The following is a 22,300-nucleotide window of genomic DNA, read 5'->3' on the forward strand; positions in this document are numbered from 1 at the left end:
CGCTTGATGTGTGAAAACACTGAATGATTCAAAATATTATTTCAGCACGTATGCCCTTGAGGTAATTCGCCAGGGCACACAGCGCAGGCAATGAAACAATCAATGAGTGCGTGTACAGCTTTTATTGTTCATAAACATCGACACAGAAAAGATTCAGGGGACAACTGTAAAAACCCGTGGCATACCAACAGTAGAAAAATACTAGCACCCAGCGAAAGGACCGCTAGCGAACACGTGCAGCGAATGATATTGTTTTATGTTACTATTGAATGGCGCGTAGAATTCATTCTCCATTAACACATGAAAAAAAAAAAAACTCCCTATGTCTCCCAATTTCAACAAACCGGGAGAGCGAATGAAAACACTCTGTCGGGCTGTGATGTGTTATCCGCTATCCGCAACGGGTGTAGCCTATTTGAAACCCTTAAAAATAAACGCTCAAGAATAAACGCGTAAGTATCCACTGTTAAAAGTGAAACGTGCGGAATAGTATACGCTTACATAAATCCACGATAAAAATGAACTGCTAACTATCGACTCTTAATAATTAATCGTCAAAGCCCTACGCTTAAAAATATATCTGTAAAATGTGAGGTGAAACCGGCTCTGTGACTTATGCCCGCACCACCAGGAGCATGGTGAACTGCAAGCAAGGGACCTAAACTAACGTCACAAGACGAAGCTAGCCTAAAGTAATTCATACTAACGAAGCCATAACCTGATCTAACCCAACGCAGAATGCAATCAATCTCCCCGCCTGCTAATGATGGGGAGATTTTAAAACCATTGATTTTTAATAGTTGATTCTTAAGCGGTGATCTTTAGGCGGGTATATTAAAGGGGCAATAAACAGGTATACAAGGTGTACTTCTTTGTAATGGGTTGTGATACGTTGCTGGCGGTGAACGTTTTCCAAAAATTTTTGTCGCAAAAAAACTAAATAAGGGCTCCAAACCGACCGAATATTCACTGCACTCTTTCGCGCTCATGCCCCGCCTTGCGATGCCCAGGCGACAATAGTCGCGTCATTTTGACGTCGCGTACCATCAACCATTCGAAATGCCGGACACTTATACATTGATTTTGTTGTAATATCGGGAAGTTAGGTAAACTCTCAACGTCTTGCCACTTGTCAGTCCCAAGGTAGCCAGACCAAATGGTACCAAAAGCCCGCAATGCTGCATTTCATGTGCGCGCTATGTTTTCAGTGTTGCATTGCGCCGTCGGGTCACCGAGATGCTCCCGCAACTGGTTCCTTCGCGAGCTGCCGCTTGTCTCAGTGGGGCCTGTCATTGGCTGGGAAATCTCCCGTACCTCCAGATCCTGGAATGCGGTGTCGATATACCTTAGAACCTGGTGCCGTGTCCCCGTTCCAAGGATGAAGGAGAAGCTCACGGGGATTATGCTCTTTGAATGGCATTGTTTCGTGGTAAAGACGCTCACTAGAAGTAAATGAATTTCATATTTTGATATCCTGAGCCACGTTTTTTCATTGAGCGTAATAACTGGAGAATGTTCGTCGAGCTGTTTAGTGCCCCTTTAAGCAGTTTATTTATTTTATTTTTTTAACCTGTATTTTTTCATTTCAAGTTTCATTATTCAGCAGTTTATTCTTAATGATGGATTTCAGGAACCCGCCCCCCCCCCCCCCCCCCCCAACTATGCCCTTGTATTTTTAGCGGCGCCTGCGCCTGCGGGATCATTTTTTTACGCTCGCACAACCAGGAACCATTTTTTGCGGGACCATTGCTTTTTATTTCGCCCAAAACATTTTATTTCTCACAATGAAGACACCTCTTAAAAACTGAATCGAAGCACTTTTGGTTTGTTCGTTTCAAAAGAAAAAGACATTTGTTACTAGGAACAGGTCATCCGTTCATAAAACACAGAAAATAGAAAGTCTCACAGAAAATTTAAGTTGTCTCTCAATTTCAACACATCAGGAGGGCGAGTGATGTACTGCTTGCGAAACGGTTGTCTGGAATGCTTGTCAGTAGTTCTGCAATCCATATTTCCCTGGATGACCTAGGAAATGTTCTTCCAATATTCTATTTAAAGAAAGACCATATGCTGCACGCGTTTATTGCTCAAAATAAATTATCTTGCAACACTTCGAGATTTGAGATGGGATAAACCACAGGGTGCGGATTTCAGAAAAGCGTGTCGCAAGTAGTACTTGATCGGCTATGATTCATTTCATTGACTGTCCACGACGACGCCTCTGCAGTTTTTGGGCGCCATTATTTCCGCCTGCGCAGTCAGGGACTATTTTTTTTCGCAGACCGAATTTTCCGGGACAATTTTTTCCGAACCTCCACAAACAGCTCCATGCAATCGCGTCTTGACTGGACTGATATTACGAGTATATACGCAACATTCCATTTACAGCCACATATCATACTGCGTTGGCTCGATTTAACCACGCAAGCGACGGGGACAAACAGTAGCTCCAGCACCCCAATGGAATGAGAACCATAAACATCAGGTGTGGATCGGCTTGCGCTGTTGCATGTTTCGTAAATTTCGGTTATTTTATTTTATGGATACACACGTATAATCAAACTATGCACACGGGACGTGTCGTGTTGTTCTGTGTTCCCTGTACCTGGTTTTTCTACCGTTTAGCAATGTACCAGCTCGCCTACACCCTTGCCCTAATACCCACACTTTCTCTGTCATGTACACCGCAATTCCACAGGATTCGCACTGGACTTGCCGAATCCGCAAAAATACTCCGTCTGTAAAAACGTTCTAGTGTAAGATCCCTGAGAAAAAGACGAAGATAAATATAAAAAATAAATAAATAAAAGTCTGATTCGAGGTGACGGACAGCTAGGAGGTTTACTGTAAACCTCCTAGCTGTCCGTCACCTCGAATCAGACTTTTATTTATTTATTTGTTTTATCTATTTAGTTATTCTTCTAGGGTGGTGGCAACATAGATTTATCCATATGACTATAGGTTCGTTAACCGAACTCCTTATTATTTAGGTGCATACAAATAAACGCGGACGAACGAAAAATAACATCTGAAGATTGCCGTCGAAAATATCAGAGGGGTAAAGCTAAGGCAACATAACCAAGAAAAGTTAGTAGATGCAGCCCACAAAGGAACAATGTGGAAGAATGTGCTTTCACCAGGACTTCTTTTAGTCTTCAGCTGAGTTCAAGGAAGCCACAAGTGCTTATGGACTACACGATCCCGCGAAGGAGTGGTTTACTTGAAACAATGGTAGCGAGTACGGCATTCCCTCGGCTGAGACCCGGATGTTCGTGTGGCGCCATCTGTATTCGAAAAAATCGTGAAGCAGAGATGCCGTCTCACTCGTACCCGCTCTTAAATAAGAACGGCGTCGCTGACTCCGCGACTCAACGCATGTAGGGGAAAAAGGAACAATGAGCGCATGATGACGAATATGTTTTCAAGTTATAGCGTTAGTTTTGTAAATTCTGTTGAGAATGATTAAACCCCGGGACAAGGAATACTGAGACGATCGCAAATACATTTTCGAACACAGTGTATCACCACATGTGTCACCTGTTAGCCTGCGTTTTGACTCGTTTTCACATAATTTCTGTATTAATAAACCTGCACACAATCCAAGTAGGCTATGTAACGAACCATATGATCAAGGCCTGACAAATGCCTCAACAGACATCAATTTGAACCTGTATTAGATTTGCCGTGCGATATTTTCATCAACTTTACTTTTACGTGCACGATGACCATTGGACGGCCTCTGGCATAGCGCATACGAGGGCGGAGCAAACGCTATAATTTGGAGTAGTTACGATAAGTACTTAATATTTTCCTAATTAAATCTATGAGAAATGCAGTTTCGATTCTGTTACCGCCGTTCGCATATTATAGATATGGCCACCTCCAAGGTGGTAACACCATTGTATTATCATGCGCAACAAGCGGCTCGCTTCGCTCCCGCTGCAGGCAGCACGGAACGGCATTCCCTTTCAACTTTCCCTTGGAGTTGATGTATGCTGATGTTGATGAAGAAAAATACTAGGGTGATAAACAGTAAAAGCATTCACTACTTGAACTGAACGGTACCTTTTGGTACAGGAATTCAATTGCTTACCCAAAATGACAGCAAAAATAAAGGAAAACAGATTTTTACAAAAGAAAAGGAGTTGTCAATTATAATCTGTGTCTCAGTGTTTATGAAAATGTTATTTAAAAGACTAAAAAAGGGAAATTGCATGCTTTTCTATTAATCATGAATAATTTGTTAAGCGCGTTACCTAGTGCGCATCAGCGGGGAGCACACGTGCGTTCCTGAGTGCATACTCGCACACACGTAAGCGATACGTTGTCGACAGGTGCAGTTAGACTATGTTTGCGAAACGCATGTCCTTGCGTTGCAATGGAAACTCATACTCAATAGAGAATATTTTGATATCCCTGATTAGGAATACATGTGGAGACAATCATGAGGAATTATTTTCACTTTCTACATATAAATTTCGTTACGAGCTGATTTTCTACACAGTTTCTATAGACTCAATAAAACCGCATATGGTTCTCAACAGATTCTCATTTGATGTTCTCGTAAGGGCCTGTTCCCTGTGCCTGGGCGATGACCCCGATTTCGCTTCGAGAGAGGGCGCTGGCTCTAGGATTTCAATGGTACACTTATAGGAGTATTCTGAAATGTTACACGTTCCTATATACGCGTATCTGTAGGCTCCTCACACCGGCGCCATCGCCCAAATTTTGCTCCGAGAGGGCGCCCTGACCGATTTCGGTTCCAAACAACCGATTTGAGGTGCGCTGGGATTCCAGTAGTACACTTCTAGAAGTGTTATTGTGCAGTTGTTTCTGCAGGCATATTTTGGATTCCTCACGCCCGCACGTTTTTCCTATTTCTGCTCCGATCGCGCTACTTTTCTACTCTATATAACGGGCTGTTAATTCTCCTTAGATTCCTCCGCGTTTCTTGTTCTACAAATACAAAAGCATGATTTCTTATTTATTCGTCAACGCACGTCTGTGGATTCCCCATGCGAGTTTCCCCCAATTTGGGGACGTATAATACACCTGTAGTCCTGTGGAACCGAGGAAATTATTCGTGTACGCTTCACAATAGCTTCCGAACATAATCGGTAACACAATAATGGGCATGTTAAATGTATGCTTCACCTAACGTCTAGCTCTACTACGTGAAGCCTGCTTTACCTTTTGACGCGGCTTCTTGGAAATGCGTGTTCATCTTTCCATCGGTGTTTCGAGTATGTCGTACACGGCAAATAGCGAAAACGTTCTAGTCAAGACAAAGAGACGTATTTTCTATTGGGGTATTTCTCATGCCCTTCTATTTTGCTTCAAAATGTTTGTTCCCATATAGGACTTCAATCTAGATAGTGTCACGCACGCGGTGAACAGCGACGTCTACGCGTGTGTAAATAATGGTCCTTGCCTCCGAACCATGGCTTTTCATACGATCGATGTCTTATTGAAAAGACGCAGGTCGAAATGACACTTTCGGTCCTATTACAATGATCTGTTGATGGCCTTGATTCTATTGGAAAAGAGAAAAAGAGCGCACTGCGCCTCGTAAAGGCAACGTTCGATCTGGGTATCCTTTCTATGCGGTGGTTCCTTTCATGACCTTACGCGTATATTAGCGCCGACAAGGCCGCTATTGTCAACGAAACGCTACAAGCCAGTAAACTTTCGTTGTAACTTTCACCAGTATAGGAAGACCCACACTTAAGGATTGGATGCGCCATTTTCCGTATAAAAGAATGTTTGGGTATTTCGTCACTGCGACTGTTTTTTTATGTCTTTTTTTGTGTGTAACTCTTAAGTTAACTCAACTCGTTACTTTTTAGTTCGAATAATTTCTTCAGGAACTCATTCTCTCTTTAGGTAACTTTGTCAAAGTAACTCGGGTAAGTCCAAAGTTCCTTTTGTTGAGTTTTAGTCTACAGGTGACGCAAGCAGCGTCATCCATCTCTACCATGTGAGCCGATTGCACGTGCACGACGCGTCTGACTCCGCTTCCTATAATTACCCGGTGAATGCCACAAATTCTGTTTTTGCAGTTAATTGGGAGACTCAGGTGGTGTTCATCATAACGGCGAGTAGTGTGTTCATAATGATAGAGCGCACTGTGTAGCTAAAATGTCATACTTGGCGCAGTTAAATCAAATATGACAGCTCATCGGACTTTAAAATTCCAATGTCTGCTTTGTGCGCCGTTAGAGAAAGTTGTTCAGTTCTCGAAACTATCAAACGCCAAACTATAGGGAAGCGCATTAACGTACGGCTTCTTTCAACATATCGAGGTTAAATATACTTTTGTATAAACACTGTGATATAAAACGTCATGCATCATTGTGACATCAGTATCTGGATTCATTAAACAAAGGCTCGGAACTAAAAATTGCATTGTACGGTCTAGAAAATAACCAGAAAGTAACGCCCTACTTTACCGAAATAACTTCGGAACTTCAAGTCCATTTTCGTAACTTGTGATTTTGTTAATACCTTACCTCCATTACGGTAACTCATAACGAGTAGCTTTCCTCGAGTAACTTCGTCATCTACGGCAAAAAAGTTATGTAATTATGGTAAACCAAGTCACCTGGTTTTAGGAAATGGAAAAAGTTGGCAAACAAACTCAAAATAATGTGCAATTGTTTAGTAAATAGGTTTCCAGCGCAGTGCGCGATTATTTCTGCGCTGGGTGGGACAGCATGTAGGAGTATGGTGTCCGTTGCCTACCGCTTTAACGTAGCAAACGTTTTAAGGCTGGTTTAGAGTCCGACGGAGCGGGGCGTAACGACGCGCATCGCGAGCCGCTGCCGGTGAGTTCTTAGTTCGACGACACTCGGCGAAGGGCGGCGCGGCGGCGACGCGCGATACGGCAGCAGCCGTCAGGGGAGTAGAGCAATGCTCTACCCTGGCGGTGGCTAGCGAGCCGTGCACGGTGCGGGCCTCGGTGGACTCACATTTCCCAATATGGCGTCGCCAATTGAACTTTTGATCGAAGCTGTTAAGGAACACCCGTGCCTATATAATATTATTAGTATTACAGTAGTAACACTGCCAACGATGGAAAGACGGATTGTCTTTAATCGGCTTCCAACACGCGGGTACAGTTGCCAGATATGGCTCGTTTCCCACTAGGAAATGTCAAAATTTCCTGTAGTGTTTTCGTTGCGCTGTGCCGATGAGCGTCAGACTATGATCCCTGTAGGATGAGGAAGCGTGGCGTAGCGAACGCTACCTATCGGCGCGGAACGCTGGCGGCGATGGGCGAAGCGTACCTCGAACTCTAAACCAGCCTTTAATAGGGCCAACTACTGGCTACATGCTGCCGCGCCGCAGGGTATGACTGTGGATAATTTCGACCAGTGGCGACCTATAGGACTGTACAGCTTATTTGTGCTCATTTCGTTTCGGGAAACCGGCAGCCTGAAGAGCCTTTTCAGACTGGCCCGCAACCCGCAGGATCAGTCTGAAACGGAACGGACTAAGGAGATCTGCCCGTCAAAGCACCAAGCCCTTCAAGCCTCGGCTTCTTCTCCCCGACCAGTCCAGACGTCAACTAGCAACTCCAACACGGTAGTACCTTTCGTTACTCCCTTGGAGTCCAGTGTGCAACGCCATGTTCCGGACAGCGGTAGCGACCTCGACTCTCGTCCTAGCGACGACGATATGGTCGACACATCAGCAATTGAGGTAGGCGACTTCATCCTTCCTAGACGTCACCTGAAGCGCAAGTGCCAACTAGAGCGACGCTCTTGCAATATTGGAAGCTCCACCGAGGAAACGGTGAAAAGTTCTCGTCGCTTTTCGTCCCAAGAAATAGCCCACCGCACCGCTCTCTTCCGTCCCTTTGGCGAGGAGGTTAGTGTCAATTCCCTGCGACTTGCGCAACTGGAAGAATACCTCGAGTCAGAAGCACCCGGTGAGGTCACCGAAATAAGAATCAACGTGCCAAAGAACATCGTCGCCGTCAACGTAAGGTCATCTGGTGGTATTAACAAGCTCCTAGGGCTGTCGCGCCTGTGCACAATTAACGTCAGTTCGTTCCTTCCGGCCTCAACCAGCACAGTAAAGGGAATGATTCGTGTAAAAGACATCTCCATGCTCGATACAGAGATCTCTCAGCGGCTGCGTTCACCAGTTCCCATTATGGGAGTGCGACGCCTTGGCAAGCAGGGCGAGTGGATTAAGACTCGCTTTCAATCTGGCCCCCTTCCTCAAGCTGTACATGTCGGTACCGTCAAGTGCCTATAGTGAGCAAGTACAAGCCACGACCACTACAGTGCAACAAGTGCTGCAGTTTTGGTCATGTCAAGGCCACGTGTCAGCGTAGCGAATCATGTGTGCCGTGTGCAGGCGAGCACAGCACCAAAGACTGCCAGGAAGGCAGCACAATGAAATGTGTGAACTGCGGTCAAAACCATTCAGCATTAGACAAGGCCTGCGCGGTTAGACAACTAGAAACGGCCGTGCACCGATACAGCCTCAAACATAAAGTCTCCTCGCGGCAAGCTCGCAAGATAATCCGATAGAGTCAGCAACGCAGGCCAAATAAAGCACAGCAGACCCATGACCAGGATGTCCACAGGGCTATTCTCACCCTAAAGTGTCCCACTGATCATCGACAACCCGGCGCACAAGTCAAACCCTCCTACAGTGACGCTGTGTGCGGCACACGCGCTACGCAAGGGCCTCCGCTGCCGCAGAAGACGGAAAGAAACCCCCTCCACCAGATAACAAAGCTCCCTCCAGAAACGGTCATTCTCATTCAGCATGTGCTCATTCAGCTAGTACAGCTGGAAACATACTGAACCTGGCTTTCACAATGCTGAGGGCACTCATTGCAAACTCTTGGATTCCCGCGGGCCTTCGCTCATTTTTCTCGCCCTTCCTACCCTTTGAGGAGCCACTTGTCAGCTTCCTAAGGACGTAGCTCCTGGGAGCGAAGCATCCAACGCGCCGCAGTCACTGCGCTACACTCTAAAATCGCTACCTTATAACGTACCTTATATCGAGCTGTACCTGGTAAATATCAGGTACATCCAGTTCTTTTCCGCAGTTGCTTTAAGAGGTACTGGTCTAGACAAAGGATCTCACTTTGTACGAATGAGGTACAAGCATATTTATGGGGTACACGGTCAGTTTATGAGGTACCGTGACTTGTACCGTATAAAGCAGTAACTCATGCGCAAAACCTTGTTGTGCTTTCCGCTGCTTTCAGCATTTGTTGCGTTCAGGTAACGCCCCAAAGGGTTCGATGCAGTCAGATAATGCATGTACATCGCGCGGGCTCGGAGATAAAGACTAGTTCTTGATTTACAACTATGATTGTTTCATTCACAGCAGATGATGAAACGTTTCCTGTATATGTCGTCAGCTAAAGAGCCTTAACCGTGGTACTTTTGTTTAAATTGTATGCGTTTGTTTCCAGTATATTACGAACACATGTTAGACAGTGAGCAAAGAAAATGCCGTTCTGTATATGTGATGTTCATTGCTTCTTGGGTATTTACATTGTAAAACAGAAATAGATTGAACTCACTCCATGTGTTCGTGAACAAGGCAGCATCTCATTGAGATAAATCGATAAATCGATCAGAATGTGCCGGTCGTCCTGGACCATATTGAACGAATATTTCAAAGAAACACTGACGAAGGACACAGATGACACACGTTCAACAGCAACGAGACATCTAATGACGACCCCACGAGGGCTAGCCTCTCGAGTCCCCAGAAAGGCTAGAGTCCGAGGCCTTGAGTGGACACAGACAAGGGCGACACATCTGCACAACTGGGAGCGACGAAGTCCGACAGACATGTGACATCGTTAAATAAAAGAAAAGTTAAGCAAAAGTTTTTTTATACGTCGTACTTGCGTCAAGGTTTCACTTTTCAGCGGGAACGCCGCTTCCTCGTTTGTAATGTTTTTATAAAGTTCACCTCCTCGTAATCGAGTGCAGGGCATGTAACTAAGGATCTTTGGCGAAATGTCTAGATGAGAAACATGACGATATGCTCGTACTCGCTCATCAGGCTTAACTTCAAGGTCATTCTTATCCCCCACTCCAACCCGCCTGTCGTTCGCCAGAGCGCCTGTCGTGTCGCCTGTGAAATGGCCATGTGAAAGTTGTGATCATCTGCACATCTCCCTTTCTCCCAAAGCAACATGCCGTCGGCTCACGCCCAACGTTACCCCCCATACACTCGTAAGTATTCATGTACGAAAGGCGATACCATACGGGGAACTAAACCTCTCTATTAGGGAGCTGTAGTTGCGCTATTTCGCACCTCCGATAAGCCTCCAACTCAGCGCTGCGGCTACTGCGCATGCTTCGCATGAGAGGGGAAAATATCGCGCTCCCACCCATCCAACAGTTGCAATGGCTGCCGTGGTATGGGATCCCAATACACAGAAAGACATAGGTGAACTTGAAAAGATTCAGCGCATTGCAGCGAGATTCATTTTTAATAGATACAGCAGGCGTAGCTCGCCAACACAAATGCTTCGCGATATCGGTTTAGAATCTCTAGCTCATAGAAAGAAATGCGCGCGGTTTAAATTCCTCTATATGTTGTATAGCCGTACACTAGGGCTCAACCCTGACCAGTATGTATCCAGCATACAGTCTAGAAGTACCCGACACCGTCATGGATTCAGTTTAATGCCAATATATGCTAGTACAAGTAGATTTAAAAATTCATTTTCTGTCCGCAGTACAGACCACTTGCACCCCTACGGCATCGATTACTTTTCGCCGCCGCGCAAATAATGCTGGTGGACACCTATCAACCTTATCAGCCTTTTCGGCCTATCAGCAGACGCGTTTTTCCCGCTTCTTGCCAACCAGAGCAAAATATAACCTCGAACCGGTCTTCTCGGGACGCCACATGTTTGTAAACAGAAAGTGGTCTATTGAAGATTGGAATAATATCCCTCAGGTTGCACTTACATCACTAGAAAGTTTTCTTTCCTGTCTCGATCGTATGTAGCACTTGTCTTGTCAAACACTTGTGATCAAGTGAATTGCAAAGCGCTGCTATTCTATTTTTGCATTATGTGATAACTTCGGAAATGCTTGTTGTGATAGATACTCGCTTGCATTCCTTTCTGTGTAGTGTCAGAGACCATTCCTGCTCGGAGTCCATCGGAGTCTGCAGTATTTCATAAATAAAAAATAAAATAAAAAATTATCGGGAGTTTTTTGGGTCTGCCTCGGACCTCTGATAAGTTCAAAACCACTGACGACAGCGCGCCCCGTGCTAGTAGTGCTAGTGGAAGAACAAAAGTTACGCACTAGCGTTTTTCCTGCGGCGGCGATTTTCTACGCTGCTCAGGGACATTGTAGGAAGAATTCATTTGAAAACGCGGCCAAGTGGTCGCACATAGCGCCATAGCGTCAGGGGGCCATCTACGCCGTGACCGGGAAATCGTTCACGGTGCGCCAAGCTAAAGGGCGGATAGAGTATCCTTCCAAGTTGCTCAAGAAGCAAGACGAAGCGAATTTGTGAAAGCGGCAGTTCATTTCGTGCAACGGCATCAACATAGGTGTGGTTTGGGCGACACTGGAATGAATCGTGTTTGCTTTATAGGTCAGCTTTCGGCTTGTCAACTAAAACACGGAAATAGAGCATCACCGAAATGGTTCGCGACTCACGAGTCGGTGTCGGTTTCTGGGCTTTTATGGGTAGGAGAAACGACTGGTTACTGGCAACTAACTACTGGCATGCCCAAGAACTGCTGCAGCCATTTCACACAATAACAAGCCAGGGCCACGCCACCGCCAAAGCACAGAATTGTCGTCAGGGAGCCCCTACAGTAAGTTAGTCATCTGGAAATAGCGATGATTGTGTCATAAGCCGCAAAAGAGATGGCAAATCTTGGAGCCTAATAGGGGATATACGGCTATGCAGAGAACATTAAGTCCGTCAGGTATTAGTGCTGCTAAGTAGTCATCGTGTTGCTTTCCAGATCACGCATTCTACGGGAGGAAGTGAGGTGCCTTGAAGGGGTTGCCTCTGCCAAGTATGCCATGACATTCAGCTAGGAGCGCGGCGCTTGCTCCTGATCTGGTCACTGTGCCCCAGCAGAATAGGTTGCGTCCAAGCTCCTGGTGTTCCCTCAGACATGGTAAGACTTTTTCCGCGTTCGCTGAACATATGCAACTGTACCACCCGAATGACAAGTGCTACATGTGTACCCAATGCCACCCAATGTGTACCCAATGCCGGATTTTCGTACCTAAGCGTTTACTGAACTTATTGACGTGAATGTCGTGTCATATAATCTAGCAGCGCACCAACTATGTCGTCGTTGTCGCGTCCTTCATCTGCAGCCCCTGTTATTTCTGAGCCATCTGCAGAGCACATGCTCGACCTCGCATATGTGACGCTCAACGCACAAATGGAGCAACTGTGCCCGTGAACTAGAAGGAAGACATAGAGTAACTAAAACTGCAACTGATTCGGTTGTCCAGTCAGTACGTGCGTACGTAGCGATCTGAGTGAGTTCGAGAACAATTCCTCTCGCTTGAAACATTACAGTGCCAGCGGCCTTTACGTATTTACGGTATGCCGGTGAAGGTTGGCATAGGAGATGACAAGGAGATCTATGTTGTTCCTCTTCTGCGACGCTTGTCGCATTTAATGTTGCATCGTTACTTTTACGAGTCGTTTGTAACTGAAATGCACTTGTCGGAGGAGGGGATACTTTCAGATTTCCGGGATGGTCTCCGCTCAATGGGTCATGGCACAAGGTCCTACTCTCAAAAAACTTTATTCGTGTGCTGTTCTTCTGTTATGACATAGAGCTTGCTAATGCATTAGGAATGAAGAGAGGTTGTAAAGGCAAGCTGACGATTTTCTATGTTTCTTTTTTGAACATACGGGTACAGTATCGTTCGAACCTTCGCAACATCTTCCTTCTCGCTGTTGGTTGCACAAATGTGCTGAAAAGCGTTGCATCCGAAAAAACTTCTTCAGACAGGAAAATTCGGTTTTCTTTTTTCTTTTCCGGAACTTTGTTTGTTCTCCTTGCAGGTGCCGAAATCGAAGTGGACTGTGGGACTACCAGAGCTCATCCCAGTGCACCGACCATTGCTTCAGGAGAACGTGTGGATGTAAAAAGGGAGCTAAAACTAAGACGCCTACTGCAAGACGAAATCATACGGTACCTGGAGTTAGTCGAGGCTGAATTTTTATGTTCTGGTTTTGAGAATATTACCGGTGTATAACGTTATATGTGCTCCTTTAGTGTCAATGGCCTGATTATCACGGGATCAAGTGCATGAAGAAGGTGGCAGAACAACTCCCTCGGTGAAGCTATAGCGGAGGCTCACCCAGACATGACGTTTCCCAGAGAAAAGTGAGGCACCAAGAGTAGCCAGCCGGCAAAATACCCATGGGTGAGGATGACGTCTTCACTTAACGGCGTAGCGATTTTTTTTTTTCAAAGGTCCCTTGTGTGGAATACCATAAACGCGATGACAGGAAAAGCCAAGGAAACCCTACTCTTTCCAACCCTAGCAGCGCGACTTGGATTGTCGTTGGATGATACAGCTGAAGCTCTGGCCGACTCTCTCATCACTACAGCCGCGCCCGACCCGGGGCCAGACCCGGCGCATCCTACTTCTGCATTCGCCCATAACCCACACATCTTAGACGTGCCCTTCACTAAGGCAGAACTCACGCGGGCACTGCAATCATGCCGTCGACGTAGCGCACCCGGAATGGACGGGATCTCTGAAAAACATGGGTGAAGAAGCTAGGACCCGGCTTCTCAGCTACTTAAATGCAATCTGGGAATCCGGTGACATTCTGACCTCGTGAAAGCACTCAGTCATGGTTCCCATCCTTAAACGTGGGATGCCTAAATTCCAGTTGCCCTCGTACCGTCCGGTACCGCTCACCTCGTGTCTCGCAAAGCTTATGGAACAGCTCGTACAATCTCGGTTACAGTGGTTCCTCGAATCGAACCATGTGTTACCGAGCTGCGTGACAGGATTTAGAAAGGGTATGAGTGCAGCCGACTCTGTCCTCGAGTTCTCATCGGAAGCGGACAGCGGCAAAAAGCGTATGTTCGCAATGCTTGCGGTGTTCGTGGACGTTCGTCAAGCTTTCGACAACGTCACCGGCACAGTTGTTGCCAACTGTCTCCAGGTTACAGGCGTCACTGGAAGGGCCCCCCGCTTTGTGGTCAGCTTGCTCACTGGCAGAACTGCACAGGTGCAGATAGGTCAAGTCCTGAGCACTCCTCGTTCTGTGAGCGGGTTACCACAGGGTAGTGTGTTGAGTCCCACGCTGTTCAACGTCGTACTGGCTGCTCTGCCGAGGTCCATCCCAAAGACCTGCCCACGGACCTTTCTATCAAAGTATGCTGATAGCATACTTTAGCATATGTCCCATTTCACAGCCCTCTGGTGCATTGGCTGTGAAATGGGACAAATGAAAACACAAATGGAGGCTGCTCTAGAGGCGACAGCGGGCTACCTCGAAAACGCTGGCCTGTCCATCTCGACGGAGAAATCCAAAGCCGTGATCATCAACAGAAGACTCCGGAAAATAGGACTAGGAAAATCGAGATTAAACTCCGCGGCCACACTATCCCTCATGTCAAGACCCATCGTTGCTTGGGCGTCACCATTGACGACAAGCTCAATTGGAGTCCGCAGGTCACGCCTATCAAGTCGACCATCGGAGCCTTCCAAAATGTACTGAAACGACTCCATGGTACCGACTGGGGATGCTCTTCCAAGGCGTTGTGCACGCTACGCAATTCGCTTGTCCTTTCCCGCATACTGTACGCTCTCCCATACGCCCTGCCACCACCAACAAGGCTAGTTCAGCTCGAGGCATCTCACCGTATCGGCCTAGGAAACGCTCTGGGTCTCCCGCAGCAATCATCCAGCGAACTCGTCTACGGTGAAGCGGGATAAATGTCCGTTCGTCTTTTTGCTACTGAGCGTTTGTTGCAACAGTATGACAGACTACAAAGATCACATGCTGGGAAGAATATCATCCGCAGAATACGCCGCCAGCGCGGATCTCGCTCCAGGAAACTGGGGAGGTACACCTACAAGATGCTTGTTGGCCCTAGGCCGAGCTCCAGAGAGGAAGGGACACCGTTTCTTCGACAGGGACCGCAGTGCTCTTGCTCTCTTCGGGGTCTCAGAAAGAAGTCACATGTCCAAAGCATTGTGGCCAAGGCGCTTGTACAAGAAGCCATACTGGAAAAAAACGAGGGTGCACTGGAAATCTACACCGACGGGTCCACCAATCCCGTTACCGGAAGTAGTACGACAGCGTTCTGGTGCCCTGCGCTCGAGCACTCGTGGTGCGACACTCAGGTGTCTTCCACCTTAACCGAGCTCGTTGCCATCAAGCAGTCCTTGGGATTTTTACTCAACGTCGCAGAGAAGAGTGCTATTGTGCTTACAGACTCCAAGTGCTCTCGTCAGCGAATATGTAACCCCCGCATAGACGACCCCATAGCACATACCATACTAGAGATATGGAAACAACTCAAGAACAACGGTATTGTGGTGTTTCATAAACGTAACTACAATGTTACATTGACCATTTTATGACATGACCAGTCAAACATTCGTAACTGCAATTATTATCTCTACGGAGGTATAATACATGCAATGTCCATATTTTTTGCACTGAATCGTGCCTATAGCTTGTCCTTGTCTTCAGTGTATCTCACTTCATTCGCTACAGCAACACATGATAGCATAGTACATGGCTCCAAGGGTCCAGTACATGTTTTGTGCAGGTCACTACTGGACTTTGATTACTTGCGTGTAAATTATCAGTGGTGAATCTTCAGTGACACTTGCTTGACCAAGAAGACCAGTCTTGCGCTTCAAACGTGGACGAAGGCAAATAATAAACGACCGGGATGGAAGATGCACGGCCTGCATATTCAGTATACATCACAATCCATTATAGTGCGACATTATAGCGGCAGCGACATTCTGTTCAGCGTGAGTGTGAACATTGTTGCTCATAGGGCGATTTGAAAACGTACTTTTGAATGAACAGTTGTTGCTCTGTGTTCGGTGCACGCTTTCAGACATATGTCGGCACAATTCCTTTAGAAGCCGGCACAGGACGCACATTCCCCCAGGGCGTCAGTCGTGACGTTGCCCACCTCTGTGATGCCGACAACGGCGAGCCCTTTCACCGCCACCACCACCACCACATGCTCGATAATAATGCCTGTACGGATTACACTCATTGCGTAACGTTCCACCGCATCTACATTCGAAGAAGCAAAGTGGATCCATATTTGCTTATAATCCAAAGGAATAATAACGAAATGAAAAATGATCTGAGTAAGTCTTCCTTCCATCCAAGCATTACAGGCATTACCAATGAAAACCGGAGCAGTCAGGTTTGCGAATAGACGACTTCAGAAAATCCCAGAATGCTTAGCGCCGCTTTGAGCTGTGGGAGCTTACTAATACGAAAGAAACGGGTGGCCTCCAAAGTGTTTCGATTTCTCCCCTACCGGTCCATTGCTCACGACGGGTCGAGGTCAGCGAAAGCGAAACGTGAAGGACTGTTCTTCGTTCCCAGTAAGCACCCAGGATGCAATGCGTGCGCAAGGAGCACTGGGACTTTCTGAAACAATTCATTGGCGTTCGTACAGGACCGCTTCGTGTTTTCCGGGTTTTCTTCTGCCGCCACCGCCGCGGGCCTTTCTCGGTCAGGGTTTCAAGGTCAGGGGCCCCGGCCGTGGCACTCATTTCGACCACCTGGGGGATCTTTAACGTGCGTCGGAAATCTCCGACGTCTCGATATGGCTATATGCCTATCTCGTCGAAACAAGGGGGGGGGGGGGGGGAGGGGATATGTTTATTATTTTTAAAAAAAGGAGCGAAAGGTTAGCGATTCCGTGTCACCTCATCCACCACGCCAACTCATCCACTGGTGGATGAGATGGCACGGCATGGATGTTCCAGCTCTGTGGATGTGTTAACCCGATGGATGACCCAGCTCGGTGGATGAGGGGTCTAGGACATTTCGGTGCAAGACATTTCGGTGCAGGGCATTTCGCTGCACGGACATTTCGGTGCACGGACGTCTCGGTGCACGGACATTTCGGTGCACGGACCCTTCGGAGCACGGACATTTCGGTGCACGGACGTCTCGGTGCACAGACATTTCGGTGCAAAGGCATTTCGACGTACGAACGCTCCACCCGTGGACGATTTGTTTGGGGAGCGATTTCTCGGTGTCTCAGCGCCGCAGAGGATAGCGAGAGTGACAAAATAGTACAAACGAAGGCGAGCTGGTGGTTAGTCTCCGCGCTAAAAACGCCTGCGTCTGCGCAAAAAAAAAAAAAAAAAGAAAGAAAGAAAAACTGCATGCGGTACCGCTTTTTCGGTAGCGAGAGGACCGATTGATAATAACGTTCCGTCTCCGCTTTCTTTCGCCATTTTTCGTTTGGGATAATTTTACATTTCGCAAACAAGAATTTAAAAAAAAAACGAATCATTCCTAACTTCGTAGGAACTGAGATTATTTGTTATTAGAAGCAAGCGCCAAAATGGAAGTCGGTGAAAAAAATGTGAATTAGCGACAAAATTTGATGCAAAATCAAACAATCAGGCTCAGTGTTCGTATATATTTGTTTATTTAGTTGTGTTTTTGTTTGTTGTCTTTATTGTATCTACATTGTACTGCAATTAAAAAGCAGTATTCAAAAGTCGAAATTGAAGGCGGCACCCGAAGGAACTGCACGGCGTTCTCCCTTGCATACTCCCTAGCCAATGCCTGAAGTCTCCGGGCACAGTCCTGATACCTCTTCGCAGGAAAATGGCGCTCCCCAATTTCCAGGAGTTGCAGCATATGCAAGGTGAGGGCGTCCTCCTTCTGTAGAACGTGCAAGAACTTCCACACGTTCGGATGGCTGCACTGGACGTGGGCCTGAAATCCACGATGCCAAGCCTCCACAGAATTTGTCGTTTTCGGCTCTCGGTTGAGCACGGTGTCGTGATGGTTCCATGGGGCTAAGGGAAACCGTGACGACCTCATGCTATTCATTGTGGGCCCGCCAACAAAGTTGTCCTTAAAATAGTCCATTACAGTTTGCAGGCTTTCCGGCACCACCAACGACAACTGCTCAAACGCGTGCACGACGTCGTCTTGCGGGACGAGAGCCAGTGCAGAGATCATCCTAGAGCACACATTCACATGTGTATCGTCCTTGTAGCGGTCCTGTAGGCCGCACTGCTGAATCCTTCGTGTGACATACGAATCCAGATATAAAGTAAAAAAAAACAGTAATGAGAGAGCGATGATGATGACATAGTAACAGTCATAGTAATAGTAATCGCTTTAATCTCATACACTTATCCGAGCAGGCTTGCCAAAGAGACGTTAGGGTAGCCAAGTTGTCGCAAGTGGCGTTGGAGAATGAGTCTTTGTGAGAGGTACCGGTTGCAGGATAATACGTAGTGCTCAATGTCGGCTTCCACAGACCAAGTTGTGCAATCGGGGGAGTTCGTCTGGCGCAGCAGTGGTTCGCAGCAACACTACGTGCTACAGATCTGCATTCCAAGTACAACGTTGCATAGTTTCAATGTTGCAACTTCAGGTGCATACTGTACCCGTTCACTCATTGTGTGCACTCTTTAATATCCTGCTCAGGGACTGGCCATTATTTTCACGCTAACGGTAACTGACCTCACAAGAACAAGAAACAAAAGCAAGCTCGTAAGTTGACCAAACTCGATGGATGACATGGCATGCTGGCTGAGGTGCGAAGGTCTGTGAATGATCCAGCCCGTTGGATGACATGGCACGATGGATGACCTTGCACGGTGAATGAGGTGGCACGGTGGATGACGTGGCATGTCGTCTAATCAGCTGAAAATGGATGAGGCAGTTCGATGGACAAAACGACACGATGGATGACATATCACGGTGGATGAGGTGGCACGAAATTGGATGAGGCGGCCACAAGCGAAGGTTAGCCTGCGCTACGGCGGCATGCTATTCCCAGCAAAGAAAAAAAAAAGGAAAACAAAGAAACAAAAAGGAAAACAGCCACGAAATTGATCATAGTTTACCCAGTAGGCCACAGATCCGCAGGAACTGAACAAGTGTCTTTGTCACCTGACTATGTTGTGTGAGGCCTAGCAGCGTAGCTAGGGGGGGAAGGGGATATAGGTTTATTTCGGAAAATGTCAGCCGGACCGAAGGTCAGCGTGCTATTTCTAAATCAAAATATATTACAAAGAAAAAGTAAAACCAAATATAAGATGATGAGGGTGGCGTGATGTGTAGATGACATGAAAGGTCAACTCATAATTTATTCATGTGGTCTGTCGTGATGAGGAAGTCGAGGAAAGCACAAGTGACGCACCACTGATGGGAGTGTCGCACAGGGCCAAGTAATACAAGAAGGTCTATGTGTGTGTGTCCCAGAGCAGTCAGGCGTCCTTTGAGGGTGTCACGTGCAGTGTCGTAACGTCTGCAGTGCAGTATTAGATGCACTGTGTCTGCTTCCACCCTGCACGTCGCGCGTGCTGAGGAGTTCAGTTGGCCCATCTTGTATAGCAGTGACGATGTTCGGGCTACGTTGAACCGTAAACGGTGTACGATAGTTTATTCCCTTCCGGTGAGTCGCAGAGTGGTCGTGCATTCCATCTTCGGGTCGATGGAGTGTAGGAATGTGTTTCGAGGCACAGCATTTTCTATGAAGTGTAGTGTATTGCGGGCGCAGAGCCGCCTCAGCTGAATTCTGCTGGCGGACGACGACATCGGTACTGATGCAATTAGCACACCTTCCTCATGAGCGCGGCGCGCAGCGTCATCAGCATATGCGTTCCCGTGCAGGCCAATATGGCCTGGCACCCACTGGAACCAGACACTGTGGTCTGAGGCGAGTAATTCATTGTACCGCCTTGCGATCCTTGTGCAGATGTCGTTAATCGTATTAGCACAGTATGAGGCTATCATCTGTAATGATAGGAAAAGCTAGGGAAAGGTCCGAAATTCTGAGGCGAGCGATGCGCGACCGTAGAAGAAGACGATGTTGGTGGTAACGCGTGCAGTGGAGCAGCAGGGGCTAGATTTTGAACTTTTCGCTATGCCGTAACCACTGATCTCGATTGTAAAAGGCTGGATCGCGGATAGGGAGCGCGAGCGTGAGGAAACCAGCCGCCATCTTACTGTACCCACAACAGTCGCCGCAGCGATCATGGCAACTTCTTGCAATTACGGTCGTACCAACCGTATTGGCAAGGTTACAGGGCCTAAATTTCTACAGGTGAGTCACTCTTTATCGAGGAATAAATAGGCGTCCATTCTATATATTTAGTTGACCATTATGAAGTGTTTTTTTGCCCAAAACGAGCACTGGATGCAGGTTGCTTGATCGCTCTTCCGACGTTCAATCGAGCACACTTGCATTTTACCCGGCGGCAAATACAGTTTGAGTGCATAATATGTTTGAAAGAACACGTTACACTACACAGGTAGTGTTGTCATCAATATATGTGCGAGCACTCGAGTGCTTTTTTGCATGCATTGCTAGCATGGTACACGGTGTTCTCTGCGGAAGCAAGTGCCACATTCATTTCTTGGAATTACCTTCACGCACAAGTTCGGTATTACGTCATAATAAGACCACGATTGTCACCTTTTTTCATGTGTTGGTATTGTTTTGTGCCTTGGTTTGATTTGTGACAAAGAATCCTACGTAACGGTGGTGTGGCGCGACTTGAATAACGCCATTGTGTCTGAGCTGTATCGTCAGCTTGTTACGATAGTAATAATTTGTAGCGTGTCGTGCTATTTGTAGCAGTTTTTAAGGCAAAAGTGGTCTCTCAATACAGGTTTCGTCATGAGGGCTACCCAGTGAATAATCTGTGCAGTGTGATACGGCTGGGTGTACAGGTAAGTATCACGTTCCTCATCCACTGGTTTCTACTTTACAGGAAGGAACAACCTCAGTGCTCGCACTGTGGTTAGCCTCTCTCAGTTTTGCATATTTTCTTACATGTTCACATCAGAAACACACCTTACACTTTAGGCTCCTTCACCCAGCAATATAATAATTAGAGATTATAATTCTTTTCAGAAGAGTTCCCCATATTCTTTTCAGACTGGTTTTTAATCTTTTTAATTTTTAGAAGATACAGGGATTGTAAACCATGTTTTAAACTGATGTTTTAACATTTGTCCAATGCATTTATTAAACAACATATTCATTTTTAACTGGTTGCACCCACACCAATCTTCTGATGTATTATTTCCTTTGTTGTCGATGCACCATAAAAATTGGAATAATCATCATCAATGCAGGTTACTTCACAGCTGCCTCGACATACTCAAGAAATGGGTGCAGAACCTGCGTAATGCCCATAAACTTTGACTACCACAGCACCTCCAGAAAGTAAATGCATATGTGTCACATGGGATTTTTAAAGGCATTCACAGTATATAATACCTTGTATGAACTGTTGTAGATCTAAGCAGCCTCTACAGTACACTCTCAGAAATTAAAACTTGTCAGGGAACTGTGATAATTGTTTCAGTTAATAGGCATGCACATATACGCTATAAGAAGAAAATTATTTATTGAGAATGCACTTCTCTGGCTACTCATGTTGTTTACATCTACTGTTGATCACATTCATTTATCACATATTATATTCTTATATATTCTTATTATATTATCACATATTCGATCACATTAAATTTAAAATTTAGCATATATGAGAAAATATCAGGAGGGAAGTTGCTATTCATTGCTCATTCCAACCTAAAATTGAGTGCTACAAATTTAGAGAGCGTACCTGACCATTATCATTCCTAAAATATATATTGCCATTGTAGCAAGGTCACAAAACAATAAATGTAGTCTTTTGCGACCTCCATGCACGTTCATTGTATCCTGAAACGCATAAGTGCAAGAAATAACTTGATGTTGTATAAACTTGACATAAAATGTTGAATAATATAATGAATGCTATAAAATATTGAATAAACTTGAACTCGTATATTCTCTTTACTCACCATCAGTGATCTTCATTACAAAAGCATATCGTGTTAGACTTTTTTGTTTGCGTTTCACAGACTGGGTACACGAGGGCCAAAATGACAAAATCACAACTGTTTCAAGCTCCAAATAGTCCTGTTGCAATTTGAAGACCATACGTGGAGCTGCATTTTTTGGAACATGCTCCACATAACAAGCATGACAAAGTCAGCACTGGATAGCAGGACCCCGTCTCCAAGCAGCTTTTCTCACGCTGCAGTTGTATTCAACAAAAGCATG

Source organism: Ornithodoros turicata, chromosome 2 (genome assembly GCF_037126465.1).
Source record: "Ornithodoros turicata isolate Travis chromosome 2, ASM3712646v1, whole genome shotgun sequence".
Classification (NCBI taxonomy): domain Eukaryota; kingdom Metazoa; phylum Arthropoda; class Arachnida; order Ixodida; family Argasidae; genus Ornithodoros; species Ornithodoros turicata.